Below are 19,103 nucleotides of genomic sequence, written 5' to 3' on the forward strand. Positions count from 1 at the left end.
AGAATCACCTCCAGCATGAATGCTATGTGGAGGTGAAAAGCATGAAGAGGACATGGACTATGTGTTGTATTAGTGGTGAATATAGTGACTATTGCTCTCTTCAGACTAATTTTTTCCACACCCAGAGGGAAATTCACACCTCATAGAAATGTTCCCAAACACTTGGTAGGAGTCTGTTTCTTAGACCTCTACATTTAAAAATATCTTATAATCTTGACCAGGTTTTGTAAAATCAGGTGTTTTGTAAAATCTAGGTTTCATTGTTTTCACATTTTTTTCTTGACATGTCTGTGCTCTTAAATGAATACTATCAGACAAAATGCTAGGAGGGAAATGAGAAATATAATGGATCAGATCTTAAAGCGAGGTAATTTAATTCCACCAGAATTGGCTAGTAGTTAGAATTCAGCTAATTACCAGTTAAGTTTTGCTTCTGACTGCTAAATAAGAATTATTCTACCATAACAATGGTAGTGTAAGAAGTCACCATGTATCCACATGTGTTTCTTTTTCTCTCAAGAGCCATGATCACATCAGCAGGACTGACTTGATCTTGAAAGGAGGCTTGGGTGAAAAGCTAATTGGATCCACACTTCTGTTTCTTTAAAATGTACCTATTGGGTGTGGTTCTATTTTTCTGACAGACTTTGTAGCACTGAACTCTTGCCACATGCCAGTGTGTGGGTGTGCCTGGGTGGTCCTTCAGCACCCCTCAACATGTGAAACTACTTTCATCATCAAACATAACTATTTGTTTTTCTATGACATGAGCTACTACACCTCATTCTATTCATTCGCTGAGAGATAAAAGGTAATTTTAAAATTCAGTTAGCCAAGAAGATATGAAAGAAATGTCAATACTCACTATGAAATAGGGATTAATATTTGCAATCACACTAACTTCTTATGCGTGGTTTAGATTTACAGGATAAATAGCTAGTTTTAAAGGTGCTAGCCTCTTTAGGTTCATCTCCATGAATTCATGTGAAAATTGAAATTGAACTTTAAAATTAAAAAAACAGAAGATAAATAAAAATGTAAATAGTATTACTTTTAGCCTTCATGCTTGAGGAATATAAAATTACAAATTAAACAGAGAAAAACTGAAATACAGATACTTCTGCAGTCAGAGTCTGAAGAAAATACCAAATTTTATGGTCCTCAGGATCAAATTGAGGGATCTGTCAACACAGGCTAGGTGTTAAGAAGCATGCTGATTAAGTTGAACATGTTCCTTTGACCTTGCTCAGAACAATTTCCCAAGCCACAGGGACTTCCCTGATAAAATGAGTTTATTTTGAAGGTTATTTGTGATTGGTTTGAATCAACACTTCAACTTTAAATATGTGCTTGATGGAACATAAGATTTAGAGGAAGTATTTTTATCTCTAACCTGTAGAATATATATGGTTATTTTACTTTAGTATTATTCAGTCTCAGATGGCAAATTACACACTGAAGTATTTGCTGAAAGTGAAAAGGAGTCTGAATACAGCTAGGTTTGCTTTCTTCTACTTAGGGGAAAAAGAAAAAGTTTATTTTAGGCACTAGAATTAAACATTTTGACATATTTCTGACCATTGAAAGGAAATTATTTGAAAAACATATTTAACCATAGTATCACAGAATGTATCTATTTTATTTCATCAGTTTGATGAAATATTTGATTTTCATTTCTGCAATTGCACATGAAAAAGTAATAAACAGAGAAAGGATGCTTTAATAAAACTATAAACAAACTATGGCTTATATTTTTAAACTACTTGCATGTATACTTTCAAGAAGCTCTAATAAAGCTGAATTTAAAGACAGCTCTAGCATGGAAAATAGCAGCAGTTACCAAAGGGGTGCATGCCTTGACAGACCAGGTGGTTCCATTAGCCACAGTATCATTGTCCTGGTGGCAAAGTGGATATATGTGGTCGTTTGGCTGGCATCCTGTGGACAGCCATTATCATCCTGTCAATAGGAATAGTGAAGATTAAAAACAATGTCTGAAAATAGAAGCAGTATCTCTCTGATTTTTACCCATGAGTCTCTCCAAAGGTTTCCTGCTGCCTAATCGAATACGCAAACAGCTGGCTTCTGAGCATAAACTGTCACTTGAAGCATTTTGCAGGCTTTCCATCTAAACTAAACATCATTTGGGACCTGAGCACTAGTCAAAGAAGGAGAAAGATGTGTGAGCAGGCATAATGCCAATGGAAGACAAGGGCATGAGTGGAGGCTGCCAAACGACCATTACATGGTCAGTAAGCATCAATCATTATTAGTGAAGACCAAAGTCCCAACTGTGAATATCCAGTCTGAAGCCCATTTTAGGTTCTGACACTATACAGAAAGTCCAAAACGTGTGGAAGTATGTATCTAGATGTGTAAAATTATGTGGAGGATCACACTGTCATTTACAGTATATTAATACATCTCTGCTCTCCATAGCATTGATAAATCATTAACGGACAGTGAATTTTGCTTAGGAATACAGTTTATTATTATAATAATTATTATTTATTAATTACAATGTTATTATTTTTTACTTTTTTTTTTTTTTTTTTTGTTTCTCTTAAAGAAAATCACTATCAGGAAACAGAAAGAATGAAATCCATAGGTTTACATATTTGCCACAGCAAAACAACTCTGTGTATCACTGACATGTATGTAACAGAGTGTACAGCTCTATGGTATTGTGGTTTGTAGATATTTGTGATACATATTAGTGAGTGAGTTACTTGGGAAGAAAAAACTTAAACTGTCTTTTCTTCAAGGATAAAGATTTTGGCCCTTAAAAAAAATTATGCTCCCAATATCCTTGCTCTTTTTATTTTACTTCAGGAGATCTATCAATTCTTCAGGGGACTAATAGTATCAAGGGGATGGTAGTTTCATTCTTTTCTTATGACCCTAAAATTAATCCACTTCCAGTCCATCAATCAGTGGTCACAGTTTCAGGCTGGCTGGTCTCTTTGTAATGGAAAGAGTCTCATTTAAATTGATTGATAAACTGTGAAACTTTGATAAAATATGTTCTGCTTTTATTAATCTTTCAACCTAATAATGAGCTGTCTGGTTTCTTCTCTCCATTCATCCACCCTCTCCTTCCCCCATCTCTCCTTGATAGATAATGCTTTACAATATGACTATGATTGAAGCTTTGGGTTTTTTGTTATTGTTGGATTATTTTGTTTTGTTTTGCTGGGTTTTTTTTTTTCTTGTTTGTTTGTTTGTTTTGTTTTTTTTGAATTCCTTTTTTTTTTTTTTTTTTTTTTAATAAATTTTAATTTTTTTCTGCTGTGTCTATCTTTTGGCTTAGCCTTGTAAAAATAATATTCATTACTATAGCAGATCAGATCACTGATTTACCTACACTGATATCATTTCCTTGGCAGTGCCAGAAACAGCAGAGGAATGTGTGACAGACACCTCTTCCTGCAACATTCTTTGAAACATGAGGATTATTCTTGTTGTAATAAAATAACATTTCTGCATTTTCAGTTTTTTCAGTACTTTGGCATTTTTGTAATATATATAAATGTAGAATTATTTACTTTTAATTCTTCTAAGCTTTTGTCTCAACAATATTTTGAGATAATTAAAAAATTATTTTATCATTGTGTTCAAAATTAGGACTTTGCTTTTCTACTCATTTTTGCCCTTTTTTATGTTAGAACTCAAGAAATAGTAAATATAAGCATCTCATAAACTTTTTTACATTAAATGCTTGTTATTACAGTTTTGACCTGAAGTTTCTTACCTATTGCCTCTCTGAGAAGTGCTTTTCACTTTTTCATATTCCCAGAAGTTTTTCTACTGGTGTATCCTAGAGTTGTTCAGTCTATGGATAGTTGTGGTACTTCAGCTATTTTGGTTTATTAGGAGTAGACTCCATCTACTAATTCTTTGCCTCTGTTCCTCCAAATATCACCAGTCTTACACCTGCAAGACACTTCACATAGTTGTGTGTATTGATTATTTCTTTGTCTGCTGGTTGGGAAACTGTCTATAAGGATGACCAGTAAAGTATGACTGCCTAACTGCTCTTCCTTTGGCTTCAGGAAGACAAAACAGATTATTTCCTCAGTCACGTACATAATATACTACTCATCTCCATGCCATTTTCAGTTCCTTTGTGTGTGCTTCTGCATGTGTGTGTGTGTGCATGTCAAATGGAGAATGAGAACTCAACATAGATCTCAGTTTCTTTGCAATTGAATTCCTCTTGCTGAAGTGCATTTTACTTCCAGCGAACTTGAACCATTGGTCCAGATGAAATAATATCATTGATTTATGCAGTGAGATTATAATTTCTTACCCAGTTCATAAATAACATTATATTTCATTTGTTTCTTACAACTTCAGCTGTAACTTGGGGTCAAGGACATAAGAAGTTTGATTTGTGTGACATACCTCATTAAACTCAAGAGACTTAATGGACGGAGGTGCCAATAGGTGCAACATGGTAGTAAATGATATGTCTTAAATTTGTAGGTGATTTGTATGTCTTAGATCCTTTGAATTCTGTAGATAAGTGCCAAGTCTAATTATCTAGTGGATCTAACAAAGTAGCTTGTATATCCACATCTTCTAAAAGCTGGTGAATAGATTCATCTGAGCATGGTTACACTCCGACATTAAAGATTTACAGACCTGGCTTTGCTTCTGTATACCATTATATAATTTTCCTCAATGCATCTGAGATCAGAGGTCTATTGTAAACTTCTATGACAAGAAACTTAACTTTCCAGGTGGTGTTTTCAATCATATTAAGTAAAAGGAGTGAAGTAATATTGTATTGATTTCTGTGTTTCACAGATATTTTTCTGATGAAATAAAATATTTTTTCTAACAATTTGCCAAGCACTTTAGCTTTCAGCTGCCAAGCATCACTCTCTTGAAATGAAATCAGACAATTTGTTGTACTAAAAAGGTCAGTTGATGTTAACCAGCAAACATGTAAATGTACAGATTTGCTGACCTTGGACATTTGATTTTTCTTGTTGATGTTAGTGTTTCTGGAGCTAATATCAAATACCAAATTAATCTAATTCTTTATATTTTGCTTTTGGCACATTTCAATTCCCTTTGATAAACTCACTTTACAAAAAATGGTTGATCAAATAGAGTTGTGATATATTTTTCTTCTTTCCAGAAATATTTTGCAACTCTTTAATTTGACTATATATGCCTGTGCTTTTGGGGACTAGTTTTCTTTCGTTGCACACTTGACGACTTTTATTTAGAGCCACCAGTAGAAAATATACAAAAATAATGACTAAATCTATGCTGGGAAACTGTGAAGCCAAGAACCATTATGGGTCCACAAAATCATGTGTTTTTATGGAACTCAGATGCACACGCGTGTGTGTTCAGGTGGAGTTGTTGCTTCATTTTGGTGCACCATGAGTAAATATCTTCATGATCCCACTCTATTCTGACACAATGTTCCAGATTTGTAAAAAGTATGGGATATTTCTGCAGAACAAGCAATTACAGGTGCTTAGTGTCAAAATCTCACATCTCCCTTTTCCCTTTGACATGTGTTTATTTGTTTGCTTGTTTGTTTGAATCTTGAAGTTACTGGACATTTTTACCAAGGTCTGTAGTTTTTTTTCTTATGAATTCATCAACTTGTATGCTACAGAGTCATGGATATTTTCACATTCCTTGTACAGTCATGCTATATAGCTGTTCTATCTTTGTTTAATCTCAGATACACCTATTACAGAGGTAGTTTGTGACTCCTTAAAGAGGACAACAGTGTGAGTAGAATTAATAAAAATAACAGGTTGTTACAGGTGAATGCTGCCAATTGAATATCAGTTCTATAAGGGCATACTTGAGCCCAGCAATGAGCATAACCTGTTGGGACCATGTTATTATGCATATCTTTGATGCTTATTGTTATTCGTGAAAACTGGCAAGGGAAGGAAAATGGCCAGAAAGGTGGATTGCATCCAAAGACAAACTCACCTCATTTCTCCAGCATACTCATGAAAGAATGAACCTTTAAAAGTACATGGTGTAAACTGGGTGCATCAGGATGCTGTCAGTCACAAAGCAGGTGGATGAGACTTTGAAAATGCTCTGCTGACAGATATTATACAAGTTCACAAAATCATCATTAATATTTTGTTGAACGAGGCTAAAAGTATGGCAACATATAAGAAATGCAGGTTATGAAGCAAGAGGCTTCCTGAGCTCATGAGAGGTGACAGGTGGTGGTTCTGCCCAGTGTGCACATATTTGAATAGGAGATGTGAATATAAACTCAAACAGTGCAAGTAAAAACTTTTCACTATTCAGCCTGGTCATAAGCACATAAAATTATATTATGTGTTACATGTACAGTTAAAAAAAAAATAAATTTAAGGCTAAATCAGTAAAAACAAAATAATCTTCCAACAGGTGCTTGTCACAAGACTGTGGCTTACTATCTAGAGTAAGAAAATAATGGGGCTTGGACTCAAATCAAGAGACTTCATGATGTCCTCTGTTAAAAACTGTTGGCTTAAGGAAAGAGGGTGACTTTAGACTTGTCTTCGAACTTCTTAATGTAAGACAGTATTTCTTTTCAGATGTTACTGTAAAATTTCCAAATAAAAAGTACAGTCAACATTTTTAATTGACCTCCCTATGAAGTATCATGTACTGATCAACCTTAGAGATAGTCTATCAGGCCAGAAGACTGACTTTTTTTGAATTAATAGAATGATGAATCTTTGTTACTATCTGGTAGTTTCAGTGTATTTCTTTTCTTTTTTTTTTTTTTTTTTTTTTATTTTTTTTTTTTTTATTTATTTTTATTTTATTTTTCACTCTTCAGATAACAAACTATTCTGAAAAACTAGCCACCCTGTATATTGGTGCATTTTTTACAGGGGATAGACTTTTGGGAACTGGATCCTCTAAAATACATTGTTAGTAGAAGTTAAAAGTTAAGGCATTTGAAACTGTACTCCTAAAAGCCTTACACTGACTGCTAAACAATATAAATCTTTTTATTTAACTAAGGTAGTCTTAACCTAAAATTTCCTTTAGCTTTTGCGGCTTTGATTCTAATTTTAGCTGCCACTTTAGCCTACTGCTCTGTGCTGATAGAAGCCTAATACAGTCTCTGAAATGTCTTGTGGAGCTCAGGAGAACAAGTGAGAATAAAATAATCAGCCGTGGAGAACATCAGATTGTTGAGCTTATGGGAAATCTTTATCTGCCCTTAGTCCAAGAGTCAAAATCGTTCGTAAAATTTAAAGTGAAAATTAGATTGATTGAGATTTTTGTGTTTGCATCTGAGAGAAGTAAGTTCAACTTAGATGCATAGGAGAAAATCTTAAAAGAGGCTGAGAATGAAAGATTTAAGTAAGACAGTTTTAATTTCTGACAAATTAAATATTGTTATAAGTGGAAATGATGCACTCTGAAAAAAAAAAAAATTTGGTAAATATTTGATAGTGCAATAATTTTTGACTAGTTATAGAAAACACCTGTTTATTTTAATTGGATGCTTTCGCATGATTAGAGTACGACAGAAACCACATGCAAGCTGTCTTAAATACAGAATGTATCTGTGAGTGCAAAATTCTGACATGGGTATATATCTTCTAATGCTATGTTGCACCCAAGGTGTTATCATTGTGGCAATGAAGTGAAATGTAGTGAAGTTCCATCTCTCACATGGAGGTAGCAGAGTATGGTGGAGAGACAGGCTTGTTTATTTCTTACAGAAAAGTCTCTAAAACTTTAATGTCTGGATCTTTAATCATCTAAAACTATTATTTTATATTATAATTCTCTAAAACTCTAATCATCTGAATTTGAAAGTTCACTTGTGGTTTTTTTTTCAAAAATTTATTCCTAAATATTTCAAGTGCAAATATTTGTAATTGTAGTCAGTGTTACAGATATGCCTTGTGTATCTGATTTACTAGTGCAATCAGATTTGATATTCAAATAACACTCTGTTCTACTGGAGAAAAAACTTGACAGTACAAAAGAGAATTCAATGTCTTAATCAGACCCTTAGAATTTAATAAGGTAGAATTCCACAGAATTAAGTAAAACTTTCCTTTCTGCTCTGCCACAAGTGCACCAATTACTTCAGTATCTCTCAGCGAACCACACTTTAGACAATGCCATTATCAGTTAAATGGGTTCCATAAGCCAAAGGACCAGACCATCTGCCTTATTAGATTTTACGACAACAGCTCTTATTGCATGGTAATGCTCCGTGTTTATGGAGCATTTTTATTATTTAGCACAACTGGTTTCTAACTGACACATGCTCAATTTCTTGAGCATATTAATATAGACACTGCTTATTTTCCTGCAACTCCAAGAATTGTCAGGAAAAGGGTTTCTCATGTGGTATAAGAGGTCTTCTGAGGATTATACATGCTACAGAGCTGTGTTTGATGTTGCTCAAGGGATATCTGCAGAAGGGCTTTAAAGGGGTCCTATTTGTTGTCTGAAGGTTTTTGTCCTGGAATTGGTATCAGAAGAGTTAAGGAGGGAGTCCCAAGACTTTATTTTTTGTCTTACTTCTCCCATTAGGTGTATTTTCTTATTGCCTCATTCAGGCAACGGAGCAGTGAAAGTTGCTGGTGGGTAGCTGGCAGGCAAAAAGTAGGAGTCGCTGTGTATTTTGGGACAGTCCTGTCTCTGTGGAACTGCAGGGTTGTTAACATTAATTAACATTTATTTTAATATGAAAGCAAATGAAAGATTGATAGTAATTCTTCCCAGGAGACAAGGAAAAAGAAGAAAGAAACATCTTTCCTAACACACTATTCTTCCTCCCTGCAGGAGGATCTAAATGGAATGGCAATTAACTCTATGCTTTCAACAGCAGTTCAGTTGTCAGTGGGTGTACACAGGTGAAGAAGGGTAAGAGAGATTGGAGGCTATAACTGCAGGACAGGCAGGGGAAGAGGAGGTAGAAAGAGAGATAGATGTGTGATGTTTACTCCTGAGAGTGAAGAAGTATGATGGGAGAGAAACACTAATGCTCACAATGCAGAATTAGTAAGGCAAAATGTAAGTAAAGGAAAAAAATGAAGCAAGATTATTATTTTGAGAAGAAAAAAGGATTAGCCAGATTTTGCTGCTTTTGCTATATAATGTACAAAATGTGAATTCCATAAACTCAAGGATGATGATACACAATTAATAGCCTTTCAAATTTCAAAGTAAAGTTACATTTGTCTGAAATATCACATATAATACCCAGAAGTAATACACCATCTCTGATTTGGCTAGAATGAGTGCTTCTTAGCTGTGTCCATAAATGAAAATTTGTTAATAATATTCTTGTTTACCTACAGACATTGTGTAAGAGATGTTCTGCATCTTCAAGTTCTGCCTGATTATTAGACCTGAAGGCTTTATCTGATAGTTTTACCTACCACATTTTCAGATATTACTCCTATTAGCTCCTGTTGAAGCTTGAGTAAATTTGATTTTTTAACCGATTTTTTCAAGGCTTTGCTTCCAGATTGTCTTGTCTGAATTTCCCAAATCACTCAGCTTATGATTCTTATGGTGGAAACAGAGGGTCCTCTAGCTTTGGCCTACCTGTGGTAATTTCCTTATCATCCATGTGCACTATACCTAAGAAAACGTATTTCAGAAATAGGTATTTGATTTATTACTTTCAAGCTTCTATAAATACTAGTGCAGATTTTTCTAATAGATAGACACATAGGTGGGTCAGGAATATAAAAATTCATATATTCTGCTATACTGAAAACCTAGTGTTGTTAAGCATGGACACTGTAACTATTGTTACATCAATCACTCAGAAGGCTAAACCAAATCAATTAAAGCTTGTACAGATTACTTCTGTTTATTTCTTAGATGATCGGATTAAATTTTGCTTTAACCGAATCACATAATCACAAAGGTCGGAAGGCACCCTGTAGATGACCTTGTCCAATCCCTCCTGATCAAGCAGAATCAGCTAGAGCTCAGGGTTGTGTCCAGTTCGGTTTTGAATAACTCCAGAGATGGAGACTCCACAACATCTATGGATAGCCTCTTCTACTGCTTGTCTACCCCCACAATAAAAAAGATTTTTATTATGTTTAAATGTAATTTCTTGTATTTCAATATATGTCTATTGCCTCTTGTTCTGTCATTGGGCACCACATTGGCTCCCTCTTATTTACTCCTTCCATTAAATATTTATTGCTGTGGTTTGAGCTCGGAGGGCAACTAAGCACCACACAGCTTCTCACTCCCCTTCTTCCCCCAGCGCTGAGAAGGAGAAAATAAGAAAACGCTTGGGATTAGAGACAAGGACAGGGAAGGATGAATCACCCATTATGGTAAGGGGCAAAAGACAGTCTCATTAGGGGAAGAAAAAAAGAACATAAATTTATTACAGACACTAACAACAACAACATCACTTAACAGACAGAGTAAGACAGTAAGAAGCATTACCACATCTTGAGAACACCTTCCCCCCACCCCTCCCTTCTTCCCGGGCTCAGCTCTGCTCCCAATATCTCTACCTCCTCCCCTCAGTGGCACAGGGGGCAGGGAAGCAGGGTGCAGTCAGTGCTGCTGCTCCTTCTATCTCAGGAGTGGGGGGAGCTTCTCCAATTCTTCCCCCTACTCAAGCATAGTCCCCCTCTCACAGAGGGGGGTACTCCATAAAATTTCTCCAACTGGAGTCCCTCCCATGGCTGCAGCCCTTCCCGAGCTGCTCCATCGTGGGACACCTCCGCATGTTGCAATCCTCCCAGCGCTGAACTACAACTACAACAAGGGGGCTGCTTCTTCCCACAGGCTCCTGGCTTCCTTCGGGTGTAGACACTTTAAATGGTCTTGTGGGGCACCTACAGGCCCTGTATAAGCATCTGCTCCACCACAGACCTCCATGAGTGTTGGGGGAGGGGCGTCCTGCCATCCCACCAGAGGATACAAGGGGGTCTCCACTCTGGCACACTTCCCCCTTTTCTCCTCTGTTCTTCCTCTGACCTTGGTGTTTATACAGATGTCACAACTCCTCTTCACAACTCCAACTCCTCCTCCCAGATCCCTTCTTAAATATGTTTTCACACAGGTGCAGCTGATTGCCTCAGCCCTGTATCAGAGGTGGGTCTGACTTGGAGCTGGGGGAGCTTAGTGAAGCTTCTCACAAGGGCCACTGTTGTAGCCCCCTCCCCTGCTACCAAAAAAAACCCACCACTCACTCAAACTGAGAACAGTTATACACATGAATAAGATCTCCCTGAGCCTTTTCTTTCTCAGTCTGTCCTTGCATGAGAGATGCTCCAGTCCTTCCATCATCTTTGCAGTCCTTAGCTAGAACAGCTCCAGTAAAGTACATGTCTGCCTTTCCCAGGGGAACACAGAACAAGATATGGCACTCCAGGTGTATCTCACCACAGCTTAACAGAGGGGAAGGATGGCCTCCCTTGACCTGCTAGCAATATTCTTCCTAGGAGCCTCCACTGCACTCCATGAAAAGGACACACGCTGGAGCAGTTCATGTAGAACTGTAGACCTGCGTGAAAGATTCGCATTGGAGAAGTTTGTGGAGGACTGTCTCCCATGGGTGGGACCCCATGCTGGAGCAAAGAAAGAGCAGGAGGAGGGAGTGGCAGACACAACATGTAATAACTGACTGTAATCCCCATTCCCTGTCACTCTGTGCCCTTGAGGGTGGAGAGACAGAGAAGCTGGGAGTGGAGTTGAGTCCAGAATGAAGGGAACAGTGGGGGGAAGGTGTTTTAAGTTTTGTTTCCATTTCTCATTATCCTGTTCTGACTTGGTTGGCAACAAATGAAATTCATTTCCTCAAGCCTGTTTTGCCTGTGACAGTAATTGCTGAGTGATGTCTCTGTCCTTATCTTGACCCATGAGCTTTTTGTCATAATTTCTCCCTCTGTGCTGCTGCAGAGGGAAGTGATAGAGCAGTATGGTGGGTACCTGGCACCCAACCACAGCCAAACCACTACATTAAAAACTTAAAATTCTTACTGAAACTGCTACAAAATTTAGACTGCTGAAGAGGTAGAACACTAAAAAAAAGAGGAAAAACTCACATTATCTATGTGCAACCTCGTAGATGAGTGGAAAGAGACACACTGAAGTCCAGAATATTTGCATGGGGAGCACCTTAGATGATAAGTAAATGAAGTGGCCTGTGTATGTTCATAACAACAGTGTCTGGCAGAATCACTTATAAAGGAAAATTAATATCAGGAAATAAAAATATATATATATTATTTTAATATATATGTAGATATTATTACAGAAATTAGTGATAGATATAGCTACTACTTATTACTGATAGTGATAGTGATAAATTACTGGCGATTAGATAGAACATGCATGACACTCCTCAGATGACTGTTAAGTGCACCGCTGGCAGAGGGAAGGGCAATACAGATAAGTTGTTAGAGAGCATAAAACAGTGCCATTGTGCTGTCACCTGGAGATTGTTAACTATGCTGTGCTCGGATTTTCTGATGTAGCAGTATAGCTTTTACAAATATGGTTTATAGGTTGGCATAAAAGAATATGCTTGGGCAGGAGGATAGGAGACGATATGGATGTCATTAGAAGAGAAAATCCTGGAAATAAAGATATTAGTTGTTGTGTAAAATGGGATGTTCAGGGCTAGCTTGTTGGATAAACTATAGTATTGGGAATGATGTGGTAGTGTTCAGATTTTGGCACTGCAGTACATAGGCAGCCAGAATTTGCTATGAATATCTTTAGTCTTGATCTAAACACACACAGATTTTTATGAGCTTTTTAAAAGTAGGATTTGAATTAAATGTTGTCTAAGGGAGAACTGGAAAAAGGAATAAAAAGCAATATCTAATTTGCAAAATCCTTGAGTTATAAACGACATTAAAATTCTTGAAAAATATGAGGCAGAGGGAGAGAATGGATTTGTGAAGAAAATAATTAGCCATGAATTATAAAATAAGATTATTTATCATTTATAAAATAGGACCTTTTATAATATCTTACTCGTCTACTGAATATTTGAAAGCTGATAGGCTTATTTTCCTGCTGCTGTACTGCAAATAGATGAATGGCTCTTATGTTCACAGATCATAATTCCCTGTATCAATAATACCATAAATTGGTATGTTTTTAAAAAAAGAACTTTCCTTCCTCTTAAGTTACTGGTAATGGGTAGAATAGTAATTTCAGTTATTTAATCTTTCTGCTTTCCTGTTCACAGAATGTACTCATTCTTTTGAGTGCATCTGTCTCAGATTATATACAGATATTTATTGAGATTAGGGCCACAAGTCAGCAAGGGGCCAAAGAGTGAAGTGTCTACCCATTTTAACTGTTTTTTAGGAAGCCAAAATTCTGCTGAGGAGTACGTTAGAAGTATGTAATAAAATCAAGTTTCTGGAAATAAAACATTATTCAAAATAATATTTCTTCCTTTAATTTACCATTTAAAAGGAATTGTATTATAATACAAAACCAGAAATACGCTGCAGTTACCAAAAGAATGGGGTGTTATTTTTCCCTGCTTCCAGACAAATCCAAGCAATTTCATCCCTACTGACAGCACTGTGACAGTCCATGTGGTTTATTTGCAGGGGTGGAAACTTTCCTTTTTTCGTACATTATCTGTGAAAAGACAGCATATGCTAATTTTATCTTTACTGCACCTTACTGATGAAGCATACTCATCTCCCAGAAGCAGAGATGGGGTTACTCACTGTTTATGATGACAGTTGCCTTTTAAAGAAGCAGGGAATGAAGCATCTGAGGAATGCATGTGTCCTGCCAGGAACACAGTGGGAAAAATATCTTCCATTTGGGATAAAATGTACTGACAGCACAGTAGGAACAGCTGAAATTAACTGTGCATTTGGAGTTTCTGTTCTGACCTGGATCACTGAAACTAACTTGCATGTGTCCTATAATTTGACAAAACCTTGCTTTTTCTGCAGAACAGAAAAAAAAAAAAAAAAGTGTTGAATAGATATCAACTGGACATTTATCAATATTTTTTCACAAACAGCAATTGTAGTATTAAAAAACAAACAAACAAAACAACTAATAAATATTTCCAAAATAATTTATTATGCATTTTATGTAAAAAAACAAGAAGAAGAAGTAGTGTAGGTGAGGGAGGGAAATGAATCAGTGATTTGAAAGCTTTAGCTCTCTGTCTTTGTTGCAGCCCAGCCAGGAACTGTACTAATGAGCTGGCAGTAGAGCTATGGTGAGCAGCCAACAACTACTGAGGATTGGGGCAAAAGAAGTGGAGTACTAGTAGATGTCAATGGCCATCAATATGTATTTAAAGACCAAAAGTTCCACCATTGAATTTTATGCTGATAAACCACTGGATAGATGTCACGAGTGCGTTCATTTGTGCTTGAAAAAATGAACTAAATAACTTGAACTTCTAGAGAAACATCACTGTCATGTATGAAAATGCTTTTGTAGCAATTTCTGATTCCCACCTATGTTTCTGATTTCCACCCATTTTATGTACTTTCTTCAACACTTAAGAAGGTAGGAAAAAAGTCAGCTCTGATGATGTTTCTTCTCTGTATAGGTTTGCTGTTTTCAGTGATTTGTAATCTGGTTTTGAGAAGTGTTCCAGTCCAAATTCTGTCTCAGCTACTGGCTGAGCTCATGTAACATTCATTGTCTTTCTTTGATGTGAAGCTATAAACATGTTCGAAACCTTGTATTTTATTTCAAGCTCTACAACTTAAAGGTTGATACCAGCAAGCTCTTGTAGGAAACAGCATCTTTCTAACATTTGATGTTGCAAGTAGAGGGTTCATTTGTCCAGCCTCTAGAAATAAAGAGTGTCTATTAAATTATGAAATGGCTTAAAGATAAGAATTGGTGGTGTTTGCAGTTCATAGAAGGTATTGAAGTCAAGTTCATGGCAGTTAAAAGGTAGTACTTCTCATGAATTATTTCAGAAGAAGATAGAATGTTTAAAACAGCTGCATTTCTATGTGTTTTTTAGAACAGAAATAGGGTTAGAACTAGGAATGGTGACATTTAAAATAACATGGAATACTAGTTTCAAGATTATTTTAATTGACTCAGAGGTAGAATGTGAAAGACATTATGTCTACATTTAAAGCAGTGTTTTAAGGTGGAAATCACTACCAAAATAAGAAATGTTTAATAACACTGAAATATATGTAATTCTATGGCTGAAAAGGAAAAACCTAATGTTTAAATTTGGCAGTAAGTGGTAAAGAAAAATTACAGCTACTGGCTTATGTGAAGAAAGTGACCATTGCACAAGGGAGGGTGAGACAGATTCACATCATGAAGAATTTTTTAGTGGGATTCATAGCTGATAACACACATTGACTGTAGCAGTGAAAGTTAATTTTGGAGGAAACATAAAGAAGATAGAGATTAGAAATGGAAAGCTCTCCACAGTAGTCAGCTGATAAAAACTGCAATGGATATCCCAGACAAAATTTCTTCTAGTAGGGAGGGGGCAGGTTTCTTCAGTGCTGTAGGAAGTACTGATGATGATGCTGACAGCTTTTTGTCATGTTTTTCCCCTAATACTGCACACTTTTCTTAGGACCGGCTCAAACTTCCTGTTGTTTGTTCCTGCTTATGATGGTATTAGCACTGATTGAAGCATACTAATTAGACATCAGTGTTGCATATACATAGGCTGTTCAGTCTCTGTGCACATGAAATATTGGATCGTATCTTTCAAGTATTTCAATGACTGCATTGTTGTACTCTATATTTGGTTTACTCTAATATAAACTAAAATCTGCAAAGCAAGAAATGAGAGAAAAAGAGGTTTTCCTCATACCAGTGACATTTGCTTTCCATGATAACCTGTCATTAGAATGATTTCAGGTGCAAGCCCATGAAAGCATTTTCACTGGGAGAACAGCATGGAAACACATGGGAAAACTGTCACAGAGTCTCTGGAATAACATTGCCACAGCAGCTTGTTGAGTGGGTACAGAGCCTCGGCTGGCCCTCAGCACATCTGTAGCTAAGGCACTAAGACACCTCTGGTGCTGTGCAATGTAACTGTATAATCTCTGAGGAATAGTAGGTTACTATTTGGAAATGAGCTGTTAAATTTTGGTAATCCTGTTCATGGAAACTCATGTGTAAACTAGAGTACGGCATTAAGCTAGAAAGCTGATAAATTAAGAAAAATGAAAAACAGAAGTGAAGATGTGTCAGCCTGGAAAAGACATGAGTCTACAGAACAGAACTATTGAATCAAACCTCCATAGTTACTAAAGTGCCAGATTCTTGTATGTGCCCATATTGAATCGATTTTAACCTTTTTACAGATAAGACAACAGAAAAAAGTGCCAGATTTTGGACCCAAAGGAGTTTAAAACAAAGAAGTATAATGAAGTCATTAGTACTTGTATGACAGAGAAAGGACACTCTTTGACACTAAAAGGAATAAAGGAAAGAAATGAAAGATAAGATTGCAATAAAAAGATGAAATAGGGAATGTTAGGATTGTATTTCAAGCAGAATAGTGAAAACTGCAGTACAATTAAGATTAAAAGGAGGATTGTACATTTCACACTTTAAACTATTGCTTTCTAGGGACCTTTTCACATTATTTCTGGAGACTGGATTTTGTTTTGGTTATTTTGATTTTTATGAGACTTTAGGACATAAAATGTTCTCATTTTGTTTGAGAAGTATATACACATAATGTTATCAAATGTTTTCAGAGGACAAAAAGGGACACAAAATCACATTTTGTCTTTAGATGTGGTAGTCACCTGTCAGCCTATGTGGAGCAGTTAGAATGTGCAAAGTGCTACTTGCTGCTGGCGTAGACCTCATTTGTGCTGATGGTCCTTTCACTCATCTCAGGGAGGTTTCTATTCCGTTAGGGTAGCTGAGTGACTTAATTTCAAGTATTGAGACAACAATGTTTTAATGCTTCACACAATGGCTATTTTATAGCAATCCTGAAAATATAATTAGCATCTTCTGAATCAATGTACTCATAGGAACCTGCAATAATTGGAGATCACTGCTTATTTGGCAGCTTGTTCCTTCCACTGGGCTGCATGACAGTCAAGTGAAGTATTCAGTATTTTAATTTTTTTAGTATGACCACTATGTGACTTTTGGCTTTTGCCTTGCTATATTCTATTTTTGGTTGGATTATAATAATTTAGGCATTTACAATGAACAGTAGTAATTATATTGGAATAAATAGACTTCGTAAATCTCTGAGAGTCGTTAACAGATTGCAGACCTGAGATTTATTTCAGGTATTGTTTTTCTTTAACTGTTTGTTAGTGATTAAGCAAAGAATAAATCCCTATAGGTGTTTATAGGTTGTACAGATGTGGTGGATTGTCCTTGGCTGGACTATTACTGCCGGTCTATTACTGCCCCTCCTCAGATGGACAGGAGAAAGAAAACGTGACAAAAGGCTCGTGAGTTGAGAAAAGGACAGGGAGACATCATTCAGCAGTTACTGTCACAGGCAAAACAGATTTTACTTGGGGAAAAATTAATTTAATTTGTTACCAATCAAATCAGAGAAGCATAATAAGAAATAAAACCAAATCTTTAAAACACCTTCCCCTCACCCCTTCCTTATTCCTGTGTGTCATGGTTTGAGTCTGGTCAGCAGCAAAACACCACACAGCCGCTTGCCCATTCTCCCCCACCTGGAAAAGGGGAAGGGAATGGGAGGGCAAAGGGAGACTCACAAGTTGAGATAGAAACAGTTTAATAATGGTAATAAAATAAAATGCTGACAGTAATAGAAAGTATAAATGGACAATGCACAGTGCAATTGTTCACCACCCGCAGACTGACACCCATCATGTTCCTGGATAGCAATCCCGAGAAAGATCCCCTGGCTAGAAATACCAAGACCCTGCAACCACAATCTGAGAAACAAGAGAGAGCCCCCTTTCCCGAGCACACCTCCTTTATACACTGACCATCATGTTATATGATATGGAATATTTCTTTGGCCAATTTGTGTCTGGTGCTCTAGTCATGTTCCCTCCTTGCTTCTTGTGCACTTGGGCACTGGCAGGACATGGGAAATTGGAGAGTCCTTGAAATCTCAGTGTGCTATTAGCATTCTTCTCATGCCAAACCCATCCTGAATCCAAAACACAGCATTATTCTATCTACCAAAAAGAAACATTCACTTTATTTCAGCTGGAACCAGGACAATGTGCTCAGCTTTAGTTCAGATTTCTATACCTCTTCCCCCACCCCAGTGCAACGGGATGAGGAACTGGGGCTGTGTCTGTTCATCATACCTCATCTTTGCTGCTCTTTCCTCCTTGGGGTGAGGACTCTTCACACTTTCCCCTTGCTCCAGCATGCAGTCCCACCCACAGGAGACAGTCCTTCATGAACTTCTCCAATGTGGATCCTTCCCATGGGCTGCAGTCCAGGAACTAACTGCTCCGGTGTGGATCACCCACGGGGTCACAAGTCCTGCCAGCAAACCTGCTCCAGCATAGGTTCCTCTCTCCATGGGGCCACAGGTCTTGCCAGGAGCCTGCTCCAGCGCAGGCTTGACATGGGGTCACAGCCTCCTTTGGGCCACCTCTACTTGCTCTAGCGTGGTGTTGTCCATGGGCTGCAGATGAAGATTTGCTCCACCGTGGACCTCCATGAGCTGTAGGGGCACAAACAGTTTCTGTTTCAGGTATGGTATCTGTCCTGGGTTTGAGTGAGTGCTGGGGTTTTCTGGTAGCAGGGAAGGGGGGCATAAGGGTGGCCCCCTGTGAGAAGCTTCTAGAAGCTCTGCCAACTCCAAGTCATCTCCACCTCTGCATGAAAACTGAGCCAATCAGCTGCGCCTCTGCAATTATGTATTTAAGAAGGGACGTGGTGATGAGCAGTCGGACTTGTGAGGAGGAGTTGCTGCAGTTGCGTGAACACCAAGGTCAGTGGAGGAATGGAGGAAGAAAGGAAGGGGTAGGTGTGCAGGATCAGAGACCCCCCTGTATCCTGCGGCCCACCCTGCCACCTATGAAGATCTATGGTGGAGCAGGCACTGATTAATGGCCTGTGTTTTTTGCATGGTTGATCAAGGTGACTCTGCCTGAAGAAGGCCAGGGTCTCGTGGGAAAAGGTAGCCCCCACTGTTGTAGTTCAGCACT

Source organism: Tyto alba, unplaced genomic scaffold (assembly GCF_018691265.1).
Source record: "Tyto alba isolate M040663 unplaced genomic scaffold, T.alba_DEE_v4.0 Super-Scaffold_13, whole genome shotgun sequence".
Lineage (NCBI taxonomy): Eukaryota > Metazoa > Chordata > Aves > Strigiformes > Tytonidae > Tyto > Tyto alba.